This window comes from Procambarus clarkii, chromosome 91, assembly GCF_040958095.1.
Source record: "Procambarus clarkii isolate CNS0578487 chromosome 91, FALCON_Pclarkii_2.0, whole genome shotgun sequence".
NCBI lineage: Eukaryota > Metazoa > Arthropoda > Malacostraca > Decapoda > Cambaridae > Procambarus > Procambarus clarkii.
The window spans coordinates 7,686,938-7,706,751 of record NC_091240.1 but is presented as its reverse complement, the minus strand read 5'-3'; the positions used below and the strand labels follow the sequence as shown (position 1 = coordinate 7,706,751).

General features: G+C 52.5%; 1 protein-coding gene across 4 annotated transcripts in view; it reads right to left on the bottom strand.

The window, feature by feature from the left end:
* Nucleotides 1-19,814, bottom strand: part of LOC123773988 (ATP-binding cassette sub-family C member 12) — a 208,392-nt gene that overhangs the window by 132,610 nt on the left and 55,968 nt on the right. Inside the window, exon 2 of one of the 4 annotated variants that reach the window (XM_045768028.2) lies at nt 12,225-12,502. The exons of the other annotated variants lie outside the window; for them this stretch is intronic. The gene's annotated coding sequence lies outside the window, so the exon portion shown is untranslated. The remainder of the gene's footprint in view (nt 1-12,224; nt 12,503-19,814) is intronic. 4 annotated transcript variants of the gene reach the window in all.

The following is a 19,814-nucleotide window of genomic DNA, read 5'->3' as shown; positions in this document are numbered from 1 at the left end:
GTGTGTTTCCTCCTCTTGTCACTCTAAAGTGGCCATTCCTGGTTCCTGGCGCTCCGGTCTCTACTCTCCCTGGCCCAAATGTTATCTTGAGGTTATCTTGAGATGATTTCGGGGCTTAGCCCGGTCTATAGCCTCGGCCCGGTCCTATACCAGGCCTCCTTTTTGTCACACACCCCCAGGAAGCAGCCCGTAGCAGCTGTCTAACTCCCAGGTACCTATTTACTGCTAGGTAACAGGGGAATCAGGGGTGAAAAAACATTTTGCCCATTTGTCTCCGCCTCCACCAGGGATCGAACCCGGAACCTCAGGACTACGAATCCGAAGCGCTGTCCACCCAGCTGTCAGGCAATGTTCCTGCAGGCTGTTGTAGATCCCTTCCTGCTTGTGGGGTGGGCTTCCCAAGGTTCTCTGGGTTGAACCTTGAGTTATTTTTTGCTCTTTTTTTTATATGAACCGAAAGAAGCTTGTTTGTCCAATGCATTCCTATATATGAGAGAGAGAGAGAGAGAGAGAGAGAGAGAGAGAGAGAGAGAGAGAGAGAGAGAGAGAGAGAGAGAGAGAGAGAGAGAGAGAGAGAGAGAGAGACAGAGACAGACAACAGAGAGAGACAGAGACAGAGAGAGAGAGAGAGAGAGAGAGAGAGAGAGAGAGAGAGAGAGAGAGGTGTGTGTGTGTACTTACCTATTTGCAACTCACCTATTTGTGCTTGCGGGGGGTTGAGCTTTGGCTCTTTGGTCCCGCCTCTCAACCGTCAATCAACAGGTGTACAGGTTCCTGAGCCTATTGGGCTCTATCATATCTACACTTGAAACTGTGTATGGAGCCAGCCTCCACCACATCACTGCCTAATGCATTCCATTTGTCAACCACTCTGACACTAAAAAAGTTCTTTCTAATATCTCTGTGGCTCATTTGGGCACTCAGTTTCCACCTGTGTCCCCTTGTGCGTGTGCCCCTTGTGTTAAATAGCCTGTCTTTATCTGTGTTAAATAGATAACCCTTGTGTTAAATAGACTGTGTGTGTGTGTGTATGTGTGTGTGTGTGTGTGTGTGTGTGTGTGTGTGTGTGTGTGTGTGTGTGTGTGTGTGTGTGTGTGTGTGTGTGTGTGTTCGCTTGTGCTCAAGCGAATCCAAAACACATCAAAATTGTGTGTGTGTTCGCTTGTGCTCAAGCGAATCCAAAAACACACATCAAAATTGCATGTTTTGTTTTTATTAAAGCCACGAACTTGGATTCCCATCCCCCCCCCCCACTCCACCTCACCAAACTCTTCAGGGTGTTGCTGGATGGGTATTTGGAAAGGGGGGGGGGGGAGAAGGGTCGGGGTGCGCCCCATGCCACCTATCCTCATTCATCAAGATTCATCCAGCCCATCATTTACGCCCGGCACTGATTGAGCACCCGGCCGTGCCCGGGTCGTGTAGTTCCTGTGTAGCGTAGATATTTACAGTGATGGAGGTCGTTGTGTAGCGTAGATATTTACAGTGATGGAGGTCGTTGTGTAGTGTAGATATTTACAGTGATGGAGGTCGTTGTGTAGTGTAGATATTTACAGTGATTGTGTGTACAGTGTAGATGTGGTTTTCGACACCCGAGCAGCGCCGGCTACTCTTAGCTACCTTCACTTTGTGTTTACTTAACGACCAATAAATACAAATCCCCCCCCCCCCACCCCACCGAAAGTGTATAATCACCGGGGGATTAATGTGTCATCTAGGGGGGTGGGTGGGGGGGGGGGCCAACCAGCTCTCGAGTCGAAGTCACGGCCATAAATTTAGCAATGTTCGGAAGCAAAACGTGATGTTCTACAGACTGGACCAGCCGGCCAGCTTGGAATGAGAGATTACGAGGTTTTAACTAATCTCACGGGGGTCGAACGAGGTGGTTGAACCAAGTGCTGCCTGAATGTGGTACTTCCTAGGGGGGGGGGGGGGGAATTCAGCTGATTGATTGACAGTTGAGAGGCGGGCAGAGAGAGCAAAGCTCAATCCCCGCAAACACAACTAGGTGAATACACACTCACGTCACCTCTGACTGCACCGGCCGGCTAGCAATTTACGGGCTATTCATGCCCGTGCCCCCTCCTGGTTGGCTTAATCAATGAGGCTAGCAATAACTCAAAAGTCAGCTCCTGGTGGAGCTATAACTCTACACAGTAACCGGGTCAGACAAAAGCTATTCCCAGATCACATCAGAATTCTGAACGTCAAGTTCCGTTTCCATTACCGACCCTAAGCCCCAAATATAGAAAAAAAGGGACACCACAGTGAGAGGGGAGAGGGAGGGAGAGAGGTGGGGGAAGAGGGAGAGAGGTGGGGGAAGAGGGAGAGAGGTGGGAAAGGTGGAGAGGTGGGAAAGGTGGAGAGGTGGGAAAGGTGGAGAGGTGGGAAAGGTGGAGAGGTGGGAAAGGTGGAGAGGTGGGAAAGGTGGAGAGGTGGGAAAGGTGGAGAGGTGGGAAAGGGAGAGAGGTGAGAAAGGTGGAGAGGTGGGAAAGGGAGAGAGGTGGGGAAGGTGGAGAGGTGGGAAAGGTGGAGAGGTGGGAAAGGTGGAGAGGTGAGAAAGGTGGAGAGGTGGGAAAGGGAGAGAGGTGAGAGAGAGGGGAACGGGAGAACCAAGTAGTGTAAAACAGCCACGCGAGACACAGATAAAACCGAAGCTTTTTGTTCGTGTCTAACAAGCAGGTGGTGAGGGCCGACCATTAAACAAACACTCCTCGTCTCTCATCTTCACAAATAATGAGAAACATCACAATCTCTAACACATGTCCCGGAGACAATCTCAGTTTAGGAGAAAACAGGTACACAAATTCCTCCAAGGCATCTTAACAATGTATGGATCTAGACGGGGGGGGGGGGCGGGATATCAGGAGAAAGCGTCAAGCCATTACGACTATACAGCACTGGGAAGGGGGTCAGGATAAGGATTTGGGGATATGACGGGGATGAAAAGGAATGGTGCCCAACCAATTGGATGGTCGGGGATTGAACGCCGACCTGCATGAGGCGAGACCGTCGCTCTACCGTCCAGCCCATCAACAGAAAACTAGTTCCTCTGAGGAAGATAAAATCTACCCTAAAAAAACATAGTATTATATAAAAGAGGAAATTATTGAAATAGTGAAACACAGAAGACAAAACTTATGATCTGGTTAGTAATGAATGTGACATTTTCTGTCCCTTTGGGGGGGACTTTTGCATCCTGAGAATATTGCAAGTGTTTAAGACCAATAAACCTGAGATAAAAGCCTTGTCAAGGAAGCCCTCTTCCCAGACTTGTCAAGGAAGCCCTCTTCCCAGACTTGTCAAGGAAGCCCTCTCCCCAGACTTGTCAAGGAAGCCCTCTTCCCAGACTTGTCAAGGAAGCCCTCTTCCCAGACTTGTCAAGGAAGCCCTCTTCCCAGACTTGTCAAGGAAGCCCTCTTCCCAGACTTGTCAAGGAAGCCCTCTTCCCAGACTTGTCAAGGAAGCCCTCTTCCCAGACTTGTCAAGGAAGCCCTCTTCCCAGACTTGTCAAGGAAGCCCTCTTCCCAGACTTGTCAAGGAAGCCCTCTTCCCAGACTTGTCAAGGAAGTCCTCTTCCCAAACTTGTCAAGGAAGCCCTCTTCCCAGACTTGTCAAGGAAGCCCTCTTCCCAGACTTGTCAAGGAAGGCCCCCCTCCAGACTTGTCAAGGAAGGCCCCCCCTCCAGACTTGTCAAGGAAGGCCCCCCCTCCAGACTTGTCAAGGAAGCCCCCCCCCTCCAGACTTGTCAAGGAAGGCCCCCCCTCCAGACTTGTCAAGGAAGGCCCCCCCTCCAGACTTGTCAAGGAAGCCCCCCCTCCAGACTTGTCAATGAAGCCCCCCTCCAGACTTGTCAAGGAAAGCCCCCCCCCCTCCAGACTTGTCAAGGAAGCCCTCTTCCCAGACTTGTCAAGGAAACCCTATTCCCATACTTGTCAAGGAAGCCCTCTTCCCAGACTTGTCAAGGAAGCCCTCTTCCCAGACTTGTCAAGGAAGCCCTCTTCCCAGACTTGTCAAGGAAGCCCTCTTCCCAGACTTGTCAAGGAAGCCCTCTTCCCAGACTTGTCAAGGAAGCCCTCTCCCCAGACTTGTCAAGGAAGGCCCCCCTCCAGACTTGTCAAGGAAGCCCCCCCTCCAGACTTGTCAAGGAAGCCCCCCCTCCAGACTTGTCAAGGAAGCCCCCCCCCTCCAGACTTGTCAAGGAAGCCCCCCCCCTCCAGACTTGTCAAGGAAGCCCCCCCCCCTCCAGACTTGTCAAGGAAGCCCCCCCCCTCCAGACTTGTCAAGGAAGCCCCCCCCCTCCAGACTTGTCAAGGAAGCCCCCCCCCCTCCAGACTTGTCAAGGAAGCCCCCCCCCTCCAGACTTGTCAAGGAAGCCCCCCCCCCTCCAGACTTGTCAAGGAAGCCCCCCCCTCCATACTTGTCAAGGAAGCCCCCCCCCTCCAGGCTTGTCAAGGAAGCCCCCCCCCTCCAGACTTGTCAAGGAAGGCCCCCCCCTCCAGACTTGTCAAGGAAAGCCCCCCCTCCAGACTTGTCAAGGAAAGCCCCCCCTCCTGACTTGTCAAGGAAGACCCCCCCCTCCAGACTTGTCAAGGAAAGCCCCCCCTCCAGACTTGTCAAGGAAGGCCCCCCCCTCCAGACTTGTCAAGGAAGCCCCCCCCTCCAGACTTGTCAAGGAAGCCCCCCTCCAGACTTGTCAAGGAAGCCCCCCCCTCCAGACTTGTCAATGAAGCCCCCTCCAGACTTGTCAAGGAAAGCCCCCCCCTCCAGACTTGTCAAGGAAAGCCCCCCCCCCCTCCAGACTTGTCAAGGAAGGCCCCCCCCCTCCAGACTTGTCAAGGAAGCCCCCCCTCCAGACTTGTCAAGAAAGTTCCCCCTCCAGACTTGTCAAGGAAGCCCCCCCCCTCCAGACTTGTCAAGGAAGCCCCAGACTTGACTGGGGGCAAGTCACACCTGGTCGGAGAGGGTAGACCAGACCAGCATCTCGTCAATAATTACTGGTGGTGCCGCCGGAGAGGTTATGGAAATTCCAGGAATTCCAGAGAGACGTCGATGTTGAATATTTCTCCCCTGCCACAAACACCACTTGGAGGGGAAGGGAGGGGAGAGGGAAGGGGAATGAGAGGGGGAAGTTATCTTGAGACGATTTCGGGACTTAGCGTCCCCGTGGCCCGGTCCTCGACCAGGCCTCCTTTTTGTTACACACCCCCAGGAAGCCGCCCCTAGCAGCTGCTACGGGCTGCTGCTTCCTAGGGGTGTGCTTCCTGGGGGTGGGCTGCTGAAATATGTATAATATATGAAAAATAGGTCGGAATTCAGTATATTTGACAGCCAACGGTCAGAAAGGAGAAGTCCAAGAGCCAACGGCTCGATCCTGCAGGCGCCGCAAACAGTAAACACACACACAAACACCTATTATTTTCCCTGCAAACTTCCCAACAATCATTATGTGAACGTCTTGGGCCAAAGGGCACCCCAAGGTCTTCAGGGCCGTAGGACATTCCACACCGCTGGCGTCTGGAGTTGGGGTCTGTGACGGAAACTACACGAGATGACCGGAATGCAAACTATCCTTCACCACCACCACAGCCTCCCCTTCCCCCCCCCCCCACCCTCCCATTACCTGGACCCAATCCCGCCTATCCCACATCCGAACCATCCTCAACCATCCGCCTCATCCTAAAATAAAGTTATGGGTGGGGGTGGGGGGAGTATTTTTAAAGCCAAAACCTTTTCGAAGGCAAAAAAAAAGCCTTTCGCACCATCAACTTGTATTATAGTCTTTTTCAGACTTTGTTAAGCACTCCTCGCCAGAAAGCTCCCCGGGCCTCAGACTTCAAGAATTCCAACAACATACTGAAAACCTTTTCTCTCAAAGCTTGAACAAGTTGACCAGACCACACACACTAGAAGGTGAAGGGACGACGATGTTTCGGTCCGTCCTGGACCATTCTCAAGTCGAATGTGAGAATGGTCCAGGACGGACCGAAACGTCGTCGTCCCTTCACCTTCTAGTGTGTGTGGTCTGGTCAACTTACTTTAGCCACGTTATTGTGACTCATCGCCTACAGCTTGAACAAATTCCACCCAAAACCAAATTTATGTATCCCAAAACGGAAGCTTTCTGAACCTTTTTTCTTCATAATTTGCCTTAACGTAGATTACAGCTCTTCTACATAACATTCTAACACTTCCACTTCATCGACCACACATACGAATCCGGTACATTTTTCTTCAATCATGGCGCCTTAGTTGACATTGATTCAGTACTTTATGGGCGCTAAAGAACCAAGACGTTGACTATAAACTGTGAAAACCTTGAGGTTTCGAGGGGGTTCGATGCCCGTATCCTAATTTTTTTGTAAATACATATTACGCCACGAAAGGGAGAAGGAGATGTACAGGTTTCTTAAAGCGGGTACAGTTGATGATTGACGAATCCTGACACACAGCCAGAATCGAAGATTATATCAGTGAACTTTCTCTATCTCTTCGTGGCAAAGTTTGTATTCCTGAGGAAGACTGAAGATTCACGACCCCCTTCCCGCCCTCCCCCCCCCCCCACCTACCCACTCAACCCACTTTCAGCCCCCCCCCATCCACTTAGACCCCACCTGACCCCACTCTCCCTCCCCCCCCCCCATGTACAACGTCCCAACACGACCCAAATACGACCCCTCCCTCATGAAATATAAGACCCACTAGCCCCATGCTGCAGCCGAAGGTCGTGGCGCTATTAAGACCAATAAGGTCACGACAACAAGAACGCGTTTCTTATTGGCTGACGCGGAGGGCGGAGCAGGTATGGGTATGAAGGTGTTTTGTGGGAGGGGAGGGGAGGGGGAGGCCCAGGGGGGGGGTGAAATGAAGGTGGAGGAGAGGGGAGGGGGTTCAGGGGAAGGGGGGGAAAGAAGGGTAAGGGGGTACGATGACGCTGTTAATTTGGACCTGCTCAAAGCAGTATCTACCCCCTCCCCCTCCCCCCACCCTCCAACTCCAACTCCCCCCTCCCTGTGTATCTTGCGTGAGAGGAACGGAGCGTGGAGGAGGAGGAGGAGGAGAGGCTGCATCTATCACTGCAGGCAGGCCAAGCACAACAGCGTGGTAGATCAAGGGGAATAAAGAGCCACCAGAAATTTTCACCACTGTCCAAATCATAAAGTTGACGGAGTCGACCCATGCCTGTCAAAAATTTAGAGAGTCCAAATTACTTGCGCGCGCAGCTCGAGTTTCAGACTCTTGGGGGTCTGAAACGTTCAGGCGTCATCAAGGTCCTTGTTGGTTAGACGGCAGCACAGCTCGTCAATTTCAGAACTAGCTGGCCACTGACGGGGGGGGGGGGGGAACCTGAAGCTCTGGTATTACACCCCCCACCCCCCTTTCATCAATTACTCCCATCCCCCCCCCCTCATTTCTCTATTTTCAGCCCTTATCGATCTCCCTTATATCCCCTCTCCTCCTACCGTCCTGTCCCCATTCTATCCTCCCCTATCATTCCAGCCCTCTCCAGGGGCGTCTATCCATCGTTCTCCTATCCTTCGGCTCCCGGCTTCAACGTAAAAAAAAAATATGCAACTGTATGGCCGTAACGGAAACTTAAGGACCCAAGCAACCCACCTAACCCATCGAAGTCTATGCATTGAAACCGTCAATACAGTATTACGATGCTGTTGTGTGTAATAAAGCATGGCATTTTCGATGGGTTGGACACATATGTATACCACTGTCATGCATTTCACCCCTATGTGTTCACGTCACCTCCCCTCCCCCACTTAATCCCTAACTAACCACCTCCCCTCAACCAACCAACTATCTCCCCTACTCCACCCCTTCTAACTGACCTCCTCATTCCCCCCCCCCCCCCATCTCCAGCCTCCCCGAATAAGGAGTAATGTTGGGTTAAGGTATTGAACAGAGGGAGGGGGTTGGGGGGGGGCTTATGTGGGGTAGAGCAGTCCTAGCTACCCACATCTTGGGTAACCCGGTGGTACAACATCTTCCCCATCCCAACCCCCACCCATCTACCCATCAAGGAACCCCCCCCCCCCCTCCTCCTCCTAAGAAACCCCACCTACCTCCATACCAATCAAGGGCCCCTCCCTGAACCTATACCTATCAATGTTCTCCCCCCAACACACACCCCTGAACGCCCACCTACCCATCAACCTCCCCCTCCACCCCCTCCACACACACACACACACACACACACACACACACACACACACACACACACACACACACAAGCAGGAGTGGCCAGGTATCTGAGCTAGGGCTTCCCCAGAGAGACTCACTGCCACACCCACACACACCCCCACACACACCCACCCACACCCCCCCCCCCACACACACTCACACTGCAGCTTGACAAACAACAAAACAGTCAAGTATTGGCAGCTGTACTTGGGTGACAATGAAACTGAAAAGCGGAGTGCCATAAGGAAGCTGCCCATCACCCCACGCTTTACACACACACACACACACACACACACACACACACACACACACACACACACACACACACACACACTTTACACGGCAGAAGGATAAGGTGAGACATGATAACCACCTATAAAATTCTCAGGGGAATTTACAAGGTTGACAACGATATTCTCTTTAACATGGGTGGTACGCGAACAAGGGGACACAGGTGGAAACTTAGTACCCAAATGAGCCACTGAGACATTGGAAAGAATTTTGTCAGTCAGAGCCAACACCCACACATCGTGTCAGCAAGGCGGACAGCCCGCCTGCTTTCATACCTCTCACTGTATTTCCCACTTCTATACTTCCCTTCACCTATGCCTCTCCTTCCTCTTTACTCCCAAAAAAAAAAAAAAAAAAAAAAAAAAAAGATTAGAGCCCAGTAGGCTCAGGAACCTGTACACCAGTTGATTGACAGTTGAGAGGCGGGACCAAAGAGCCAAAGCTCAACACCCGCAAGCACAAATAGGCGAGTATACACACACACCTGACCTGCCGCCACATGGGGAACCCATCACATACGTTGGTGCTCAAAATAATATAACCAACCTGGCCCATATCAGAGTGGCTACACCAGCCAGCAGTTAACACCAAGGACAACAACTGAACTCAAAAACAACTTTTAAAAGCAATGTAAAAACAAAAACACACAAAAGATCCAGATAAAACACTGTAGCAAAAACAAAACAACAACAAAATTATCCTTGACAAGCGGCTGATCGAATATACGGATGTAGACACAACGTTGTTTATTCTTATTATAATATAGTCTTCTAAGTTATTTAGAATTTTAGAAAATTCTAAAGTATAAATATATGGATATTTTTATCACTTTCTATTACCCCTTTTCCCTCATTGGTCGTTATCACCGCCACTTTCTCTGCGCCCTAACACCATGCTTATGACTGCAGACAGAGGGGCAGGCAGGCATCAGAGGCAGGCAGAGGAGCAGGCAGGCAGGCATCAGAGGCAGGCAGGCAAGCATCAGAGACAGAGAGAAGCAGGCTGGCAGGAGTCGCCAACACAGTGGGAGAGAGATGGCAATTGTTTGACAGTATCGATTATAGGAGGGTCCTATACGCCCTTCCCTGTATGCATACACCTTCCTATACACCCTTGTATGCATACACCTTCCCTGTATGTATCGAGGCTCTTGAGCCTCCAGCTGTGGGAGCGGGGCGCCTCATCTTGGAGTAATCCTCCAACACCGGGGGGGGGGGTCCTCCAACACCGGGGGGGGGGTCCTCCAACACCGGGGGGGTCCTCCAACACCGGGGGGGTCCTCCAACACCGGGGGGGGGTCCTCCAACACCGGGGGGGTCCTCCAACACCGGGGGGGGGTCCTCCAACACCGGGGGGGTCCTCCAACACCGGGGGGGTCCTCCAACACCGGGGGGGGGGTCCTCCAACACCGGGGGGGTCCTCCAACACCGGGGGGGTCCTCCAACACCGGGGGGGGGGTCCTCCAACACCGGGGGGGTCCTCCAACACCGGGGGGTCCTCCAACACCGGGGGGGGTCCTCCAACACCGGGGGGGGTCCTCCAACACCGGGGGGGTCCTCCAACACCGGGGGGGGGGTCCTCCAACACCGGGGGGGTCCTCCAACACCGGGGGGGTCCTCCAACACCGGGGGGTCCTCCAACACCGGGGGGGGTCCTCCAACACCGGGGGGGGGTCCTCCAACACCGGGGGGGTCCTCCAACACCGGGGGGGTCCTCCAACACCGGGGGGGTCCTCCAACACCGGGGGGGTCCTCCAACACCGGGGGGGGTCCTCCAACACCGGGGGGGTCCTCCAACACCGGGGGGGGTCCTCCAACACCGGGGGGGTCCTCCAACACCGGGGGGGTCCTCCAACACCGGGGGGGGTTCTCCAACACCGGGGGGGTCCTCCAACACCGGGGGGGGTCCTCCAACACCGGGGGGGGGGTCCTCCAACACCGGGGGGGTCCTCCAACACCGGGGGGGTCCTCCAACACCGGGGGGGGGTCCTCCAACACCGGGGGGGGGTCCTCCAACACCGGGGGGGGTCCTCCAACACCGGGGGGGTCCTCCAACACCGGGGGGGTCCTCCAACACCGGGGGGGTCCTCCAACACCGGGGGGGTCCTCCAACACCGGGGGGGTCCTCCAACACCGGGGGGGTCCTCCAACACCGGGGGGGTCCTCCAACACCGGGAGGGTCCTCCAACACCGGGGGGGTCCTCCAACACCGGGGGGGTCCTCCAACACCGGGGGGGTCCTCCAACACCGGGAGGGTCCTCCAACACCGGGGGGGTCCTCCAACACTCCGAGCGTGCTCCCCACGCTGGTGGCTTGGTGCTGAGTGGTCTGATATTTAGTAATTGTGTGTTCAGGAGTTCGTGGCGCACCTGGCTTGTCTGATCATATGATGGACGGTGTTTTACAGTGCCTCTTAGTGCCTCATTTGGCACTGCTTGCAGTGTATGCATGTTAGTTTTTCTGTAAGGTGTCTAGTGATATTGGAGGATATCTGAGATGCGCCTGCACTCAAAGCCCCCCCCCCCAGACTAGGCCTACACACTGATGCAACTCTCATATACCTGCTCCTGGCAAGGCTGCCCCTCATCCTAATGATCGAATTGCTATCAATAAAACCTTGGCATCTCCTTATGAATATCGACTCGGCATATGATACTCTCCAATACTATCCTTTTCTACCCATCTCCCGTTCATCAATTGATCAGAATATATTATCTAACCCCACTCCTAAAGGCAACCCCCCCCCCCTTCTTCAGGCATCAACCACCCCCCCCTCCCCCCCCCCCCCCCCCCCCCCCCGCGACAATTTCGAGAACTTGGGACTCGTGGATGTCCCGTTAAGAGATATGGTAACTGAAACACCCTCTCATCCGATATCTACTGTATAGAGACTGCTTCAGAAGCAGACGAGGAGTCAGAATAACGTGGCTGAAATATGTTGACCAAGCCACACACTAGAAAATGAAGGGACGACGACGTTTCGGCCCGTCCTGGACCATTCTCGAGTCGAGTCGGAACGGCGTCGTCCCTTTATTTTCTAGTGTGTGGTCTTGTCAACACTGCTCCAGAACGTTACGATATCGAGAGCTATCAGTGCGTCCAAGACTATATATCATATCCCGCTACGGGAACGTGGGTACGGGAGACATCTCCCGTCACGCAGGGTGCAGTCGCACCTCCACAAATCTCCAGTATCATCTATTGATACTAGTAATGGCTCAAAAGGGCCACCACTTACGGGCTATTCATGCCCGTGCTACCTTTTGGGTGGCTTAATCTTCATCAATCGGGAATGTGGGACTAGAGACTATGCGGCTTCCAGTAGCGGGTGGTAGGAACGTTTTGGTCAGTGGTGTTAATGAACTGGACCACAATGTTGTGTAAGCTCAGCCATTAATATTTGGCCTGAACTGCTCACACACATTTTTTGTTATATATTTGCATATTATTCAGTCACCCCCCGGGGTGGACAGTAGAGCGACGGTCTCGCATTATGCAGGTCGGCGTTCAATCCCCGACCGTCTAATTGGTTGGGCACCATTCCTTCCCCTCCGTCCCATCCCAAATCCTTATGCTGACCCCTTCCAAGTGCTATATTGTCGTAATGGCTTGGCGCTTTCCCCCTGATCATTTCTTCAGTCACTTCCCCATCCTGTGAACCGAGGGAGGTTCCCTCGGTTCTCACATGAGAGAAAATGAGAGAGGTTCTCACATGAGAGAAAACGCTCAATTTCGACTTACTTGCAGAGAGGGAATAAGATGTGGGAAGATCTGGAGATTGCCGCGAGGAGCTGATGTCGAGTCCCCTGAGAAGCGCGAATTCAGAACGGCGCGAAGCTCTGAACGGCGCACCTTTGGACAGCTGCTTCACATCCACTGACGGGTACTCTTCACTGTCCGACAAAGACACGCCAGAGGTCTCGGCTTCCTTACAGGTCCACACGCCACTGAAGACGACCCACTGCCACGCCACTGTGTGTGTCTCGCTCGTGCAGTAGGCCAGGCAGGTCTGGTGGTCTCTGTGGGTCCACAGTGTACTTGTTTAGTCCTTTCAGATGGCGTCCTCCCGCTGTAGCTGATCACAGCATCCCGATTGATACACGAGCGGAAAGCGGGACTGATGAACAGATGCTCGACTAGTAGAGCACAACTAGTAGAGCACAACTAGTCGGGCACAACAACTAGTCGGGCACAACAACTAGTCGGGCACAACAACTAGTCGGGCACAACAACTAGTCGGGCACAACAACTAGTCGGGCACAACTAGTCGAGCACAACTAGTCGGGCACAACAACTAGTCGGGCACAACAACTAGTCGGGCACAACTAGTCGGGCACAACTAGTCGGGCACAACTAGTCGAGCACAACTAGTCGAGCACAACTAGTCGAGCACAACTAGTAGAGCACAAGTAGTCGAGCACAACTAGTCGAGCACAACTAGTCGAGCACAACTAGTCGAGCACAACTAGTCGAGCACAACTAGTCGAGCACAACTAGTCGAGTACAACTAGTCGAGCACAACTAGTCGAGCACAACTAGTCGAGCACAACTAGTCGAGCACAACTAGTCGAGCACAACTAGTCGAGCACAACTAGTCGAGCACAACTAGTCGAGCACAACTAGTCGAGCGAGTGCAAACGTACACTCATGAATCAGGAGATGCACATACCTTGCTGTGATTCCGGGGAGTCAATGTCCCCGGAATCACCGTCTCTCTGTCGGTGATTGACATTGAAATCACCGTCAATGTCTCTGTCCCCAGAGACCGGGCCCCGGATAAGGCCCGGTCTCTGACCAGGCCTTATCTTGTAGTTACCTTGCGGAGGCGAGTGACGCTGCCCAATCAACTCGGCCCTGACGCACCAAAATGCAACATTTGAGCCTATAGGCATGTTTCGCCGTCACTGGTGATTGGTGCGCCGTGATTAGTCGTCCAACGCAACAGCCCACTAGTCATCACGCAACGCCCTGAATATACACATCACCACACATGCTAACTCCTACCCATCACAGCCTGGTGACACAGCCGTGTGTGTGTTGCTGGGGAAAATCCGACATTATCTAATCTATTTGCCAGTATAACGACGGTGAGGATAGCAGCAGCAGCACCGAGCGCCTGCCTCCTGCAGCACCAACAGTCTGGAGGGTCAAAGCACCCAGGCAGCGGTGAACTAACCGACCAACATCACATTTTAAAGATCACCCAACACAGTAAGTCCACAGCGGTTGGGCACACTAAACTTTACTTATACCCCCCCCCCCTCCTCCTCACTCCTTCCCCCTCCACCAGACGGCACCGCTCCTGTGCCAGGTAAGTCCACTACGGGCTCACCATAGCCCGTGCTACTTGCAACTTTTTGTTCCTAAAAGCTGAATCTTAAACAACACATCCTCTACTATCCTTACCTCCCCTCTCCCTCTCCCCCCCCACCTAAAACTTCAATCCCCCACAAAACCCCAAACCATTTCTTTAATAATCCCCCCCCATCCCTCCCTTTTAACACACCTTGCTCCCTCACAACCTCAAAAGCCCTCCCCCCCCCCACCTGCTCCAGCTCCCATTTTTTTCAGGGGGGGGGGGGAGAAAAAAGGAAGGAGAGACATAGGTGAAAGGAAGTATAGAAGTGGGAAATACAGTGAGAGGTATGAAAGCAGGCGGGCTGTCCGCCTTGCTGACACGATGTGTGGGAGGTGACGGCTGATTGAGAGGGGAGGGGGGATGTGACGGCTGAATAGGGGGGGGGGCTTGTTTATCCAAGCTTCAAAACATATTTAATTCTGTAACCTAGCCACAGCACTAGGTTACAGATTACAACCTAGGTTACAGATTCTGTAATCTTGTGTCGTGGGTGTTGGCCCCCCGCCCCCCCCCCTCCCCACAACATCTCTCTCACCCAAGTCTTTGGTCGGAGATCAAAACAATGTCTTGGGCATTGTTTTGTTTGTTTACTCCACACATTTCTTTATAAGTAAAAAAAAAACTATTCAATGGTTCACATTATACAAGAAAATGCTAGGTTCTGGTGCTCGACCCTGCAAGTAGGATCACGCACACACACAAATGCTCACGTGCTCGCACGCGCGCACACACACGAAAAGAGAGCGACAGACAGACAGAGACAGACCCCAGTTTTCTGAGGAATACCTGGAGGCAAGACCCACCTGGGTCATTAGTATATCACCTGATCAGGCGACCCTCTGAGGTCAGGCAGAAAGGTCACCGGTCAACACCGGGGTCTGGTGCCTATGGCTCCCCCATAGCTAGGCTCGGAAACTGTCTGGGTCATCGAGGCTCCCCAGAAAGCAACCCACAACAGCTGACTGACTCGGGGGTACCTATCTGTTGCTAGGTGAACAGAACAGTCAGGTGAAAGGAAAAGTTTCTAAACGATACATACATACATACATACATACATACATACATACATACATACATACATACACACTCTCTCTCTCTCTCTCCTACTACTACTATTGAAAAGTAACAGCTTACACAATATCTCCGTTTTCTGTGTATTCGGACTCGAGAGGTTAGGGTGGGTTGCTTGGGTTCGCACGTCTCTTAAGTTACGATAAAAGGTTCGATTTTGTTACGGAGTGGCAGTTCAAAAGAGAACATGGCCTGGTAGGTCTCACACTTCAGGTGTTCAAAATCGCACGAGAAATGTTCAACAGCAGGATTATGGAAACATAAAAAGTGTTTTGAAGCTTGGATAAACAATGTCCCCCCCCAACCATTCAACCGTCACATCCCACCTCCCCCCCCCCCCCGAACATAAGTAGTCACACACCACATCTTCTCAACCCGCCTGCTATAACATTGTGTCAGCAAGGCGGACAGCCCGCCTGCTATAACATTGTGTCAGCAAGGCGGACAGCCCGCCTGCTATCATAACATTGTGTCAGCAAGGCGGACAGCCCGCCTGCTATCATAACATTGTGTCAGCAAGGCGGACAGCCCGCCTGCTATCATAACATTGTGTCAGCAAGGCGGACAGCCCGCCTGCTATCATAACATTGTGTCAGCAAGGCGGACAGCCCGCCTGCTATCATAACATTGTGTCAGCAAGGCGGACAGCCCGCCTGCTATAACATTGTGTCAGCAAGGCGGACAGCCCGCCTGCTATAACATTGTGTCAGCAAGGCGGACAGCCCGCCTGCTATCATAACATTGTGTCAGCAAGGCGGACAGCCCGCCTGCTATCATAACATTGTGTCAGCAAGGCGGACAGCCCGCCTGCTATCATAACATTGTGTCAGCAAGGCGGACAGCCCGCCTGCTATCATAACATTGTGTCAGCAAGGCGGACAGCCCGCCTGCTATCATAACATTGTGTCAGCAAGGCGGACAGCCCGCCTGCTATAACATTGTGTCAGCAAGGCGGACAGCCCGCCTGCTATCATAACATTGTGTCAGCAAGGCGGACAGCCCGCCTGCTATCATAACATTGTGTCAGCAAGGCGGACAGCCCGCCTGCTATAACATTGTGTCAGCAAGGCGGACAGCCCGCCTGCTATCATAACATTGTGTCAGCAAGGCGGACAGCCCGCCTGCTATAACATTGTGTCAGCAAGGCGGACAGCCCGCCTGCTATCATAACATTGTGTCAGCAAGGCGGACAGCCCGCCTGCTATCATAACATTGTGTCAGCAAGGCGGACAGCCCGCCTGCTATCATAACATTGTGTCAGCAAGGTGGACAGCCCGCCTGCTATCATAACATTGTGTCAGCAAGGCGGACAGCCCGCCTGCTATCATAACATTGTGTCAGCAAGGTGGACAGCCCGCCTGCTATCATAACATTGTGTCAGCAAGGCGGACAGCCCGCCTGCTATCATAACATTGTGTCAGCAAGGTGGACAGCCCGCCTGCTATCATAACATTGTGTCAGCAAGGTGGACAGCCCGCCTGCTATCATAACATTGTGTCAGCAAGGTGGACAGCCCGCCTGCTATCATAACATTGTGTCAGCAAGGCGGACAGCCCCCTTCCCCCTGCTGGTGACCAGCACCTCCAGGAGGCCTCAGGCCACCTCACTCCTCACAGGCTTCCTTGAGGTTATCTTGAGATGATTTCGGGGCTTTTAGTGTCCCCGCGGCCCGGTCCTCGACCAGGCCTCCACCCCCAGGAAGCAGCCCGTGACAGCTGACTAACACCCAGGTACCTATTTTACTGCTAAGTAACAGGGGCATAGGGTGAAAGAAACTACCCATTGTTTCTCGACGGCGCCTGGGATCGAACCCAGGACCACAGGATCACAAGTCCAGCGTGCTGTCCGCTCGGCCGACTTTAGCTTAAACATTCCAAACAACTCACAATTGCAAAACGAAATCCGGAGGCCATTATCCTCGACAATCACACAATCCAACGTGCGACTGTAGGCGGACTTCAGGGACGCAAGTTCAATAGAACACGAATCAACATTCATTTAAGTAACAATGAAGCTAAAGAAACAAAATAGCCTTAGGCGAATTGGGGAGATTCTGTAACCTTGGCAGGGAGCCGGTCGGCCGAGCGGACAGCACGCTGGACTTGTGGTCCTGGGTTCGATCCCAGGCGCCGGCGAGAAACAATGGGCAGTTTCTTTCACCCTATGCCCCTGTTACCTAGCAGTAAATAGGTACCTGGGTGTTAGTCAGCTGTCACGGGCTGCTTCCTGGGGGGTGGAGGCCTGGTCGAGGACCGGGCCGCGGGGACACTAAAGCCCCGAAATCATCTCAAGATAACCTCAAGAAGATTGGCAGCACCTGTACAAGGCTCTAATCAGCCCGTCCTCCTAAGGTTCCCCCAACGTAAAGAAACTATCGTACTAAAGTGCCCTTCTTAACCTAGCAGAGGACCCAAAACAGAAAACGGGACAGTATGTTTATTTCGCGCGAACTGCTGCCATTTTCTAGTACGACGATGTTAGGCCTTAGGTAGAGTATACGTCAAAATGCGACGCTCTATTAGGAGGACTGGTTACTCTTATACCCTCTAGTACTATTCCAGTTACCACCATATCCAGTCACCACTACACACACCTTAAAAGAAACCTGCAAAATACAGTTCTGACTGTGCAAACACATCGGCAAAAGTTGCAAGCAATGCAAAACAAGTCATTGATAAGCACGGCAAAACACCGTCCACCATGTGACCCAAGCACCTTGGGAACACCAGGAAGCCCTGAACCACTGAACCTCACACCGCAACAGCAAGCCTGAAGCCAGGGTGTAGAAACAAGCCTGAAGCCAGGGTGTAGAAACAAGCCTGAAGCCAGGGTGTAGAAACAAGCCTGAAGCCAGGGTGTAGAAACAAGCCTGAAGCCAGGGTGTAGAAACAAGCCTGAAGCCAGGGTGTAGAAACAAGCCTGAAGCCAGGGTGTAGAAACAAGCCTGAAGCCAGGGTGTAGAAACAAGCCTGAAGCCAGGGTGTAGAAACAAGCCTGAAGCCAGGGTGTAGAAACAAGCCTGAAGCCAGGGTGTAGAAACAAGCCTGAAGCCAGGGTGTAGAAACAAGCCTGAAGCCAGGGTGTAGAAACAAGCCTGAAGCCAGGGTGTAGAAACAAGCCTGAAGCCAGGGTGTAGAAACAAGCCTGAAGCCAGGGTGTAGAAACAAGCCTGAAGCCAGGGTGTAGAAACAAGCCTGAAGCCAGGGTGTAGAAACAAGCCTGAAGCCAGGGTGTAGAAACAAGCCTGAAGCCAGGGTGTAGAAACAAGCCTGAAGCCAGGGTGTAGAAACAAGCCTGAAGCCAGGGTGTAGAAACAAGCCTGAAGCCAGGGTGTAGAAACAAGCCTGAAGCCAGGGTGTAGAAACAAGCCTGAAGCCAGGGTGTAGAAACAAGCCTGAAGCCAGGGTGTAGAAACAAGCCTGAAGCCAGGGTGTAGAAACAAGCCTGAAGCCAGGGTGTAGAAACAAGCCTGAAGCCAGGGTGTAGAAACAAGCCTGAAGCCAGGGTGTAGAAACAAGCCTGAAGCCAGGGTGTAGAAACAAGCCTGAAGCCAGGGTGTAGAAACAAGCCTGAAGCCAGGGTGTAGAAACAAGCCTGAAGCCAGGGTGTGGCGTTGCAACACGTTTGAAGGCTCTTACGGGCTATTCAAGCCCATGCCACCTCTTGGGTGGCTTAATCTTTATCAATCAATCAATCTTGATTAAGTACAAATAGACAATGTTAATTGTCTATTTGTACTTACTGAATTTGTGCGCCCCTTGAGGGGCTTGAAGTAGAGGGGGGTAGAAATAGCCTAAGCTACTCTACCCCTTTGAGATGTATTTCTTTCTTGTCTCAATAAACATACTTGAACTTGAATCAATCTTGAAGACTCCCTGCTGGCAACACTGCCCCCAGGTGGTATCGCCCCACAGCTGCTGGTCCAAGAGCTTGGCTCAACTCTATACAAACCAAACCCCACAATATTTATTTAGATTCAGCTTCTAGGAACAAAAAGTTCCAAGTAGCACGGGCTATGGTGAGCCCGTAGTAGACTTACCTGACACTGGAGCGGGGCTGTAACTGCCCCCCCCCCCCCACAATACATAATTCCAAGATGACATACAAGCCATGACTACCCTTCCCTAATCCCCCTAATCCTCACCCCCTAATCCCCCACCCTTAATCCCCTCAGAGGGGGGGGGGGGACTTTCCGTTAAGCAGATAACAGGCACACACACATTTGGGTGTATACATATGAATACTGCGCAGTATTCATCTATAGATACGCATACATATTGAAATGCACGAGAGAAACTGTACACTCGTAGATAAAAGATAGCAAACATAGCTTGGATATCAAACACATATGTCAACCCGCCTGCTGTCATAATTGACAATATTCCACATTCCATAGATTTTTATTTCTTCACCTGCAGCCTTCGGAGCCTCTCTGATTAACGTATGTGAGACCACAATTAGAATTTGCAGCGCCTGCACGAAGCTCCCCCCCCCAACCTTATCAAAAAAGCAAAACAGAACGTCCAGAGGTTCCAGATTCGTCTACGTCCAGATTCGTAGTCTGAGATTCCGGGTTCGATCCCCGGTGGAGGCGGAGACAAATGGGCAAAATGTTTCTTTCACCCTAATGCCCCTGTTTCCTAGCAGTAAATAGGTACCTGGGAGTTAGACAGCTGCTACGGGCTGCTTCCTGGGGATGTGTAACAAAAAGGATGCCTGGTCGAGGACCGGGCCACGGGGACGCTAAGCCCCGAAATCATCTCAAGATAACCTCAAGATAACATGCGGAAAGTTAAGATGGAACTTGACCTTGGAGAAAGAGACAAATAGAAACATGACCACAACAAAATCTTGATGAGAGAGCAATTGACACTAGGAAGAAAACACAAGATGTTTACATG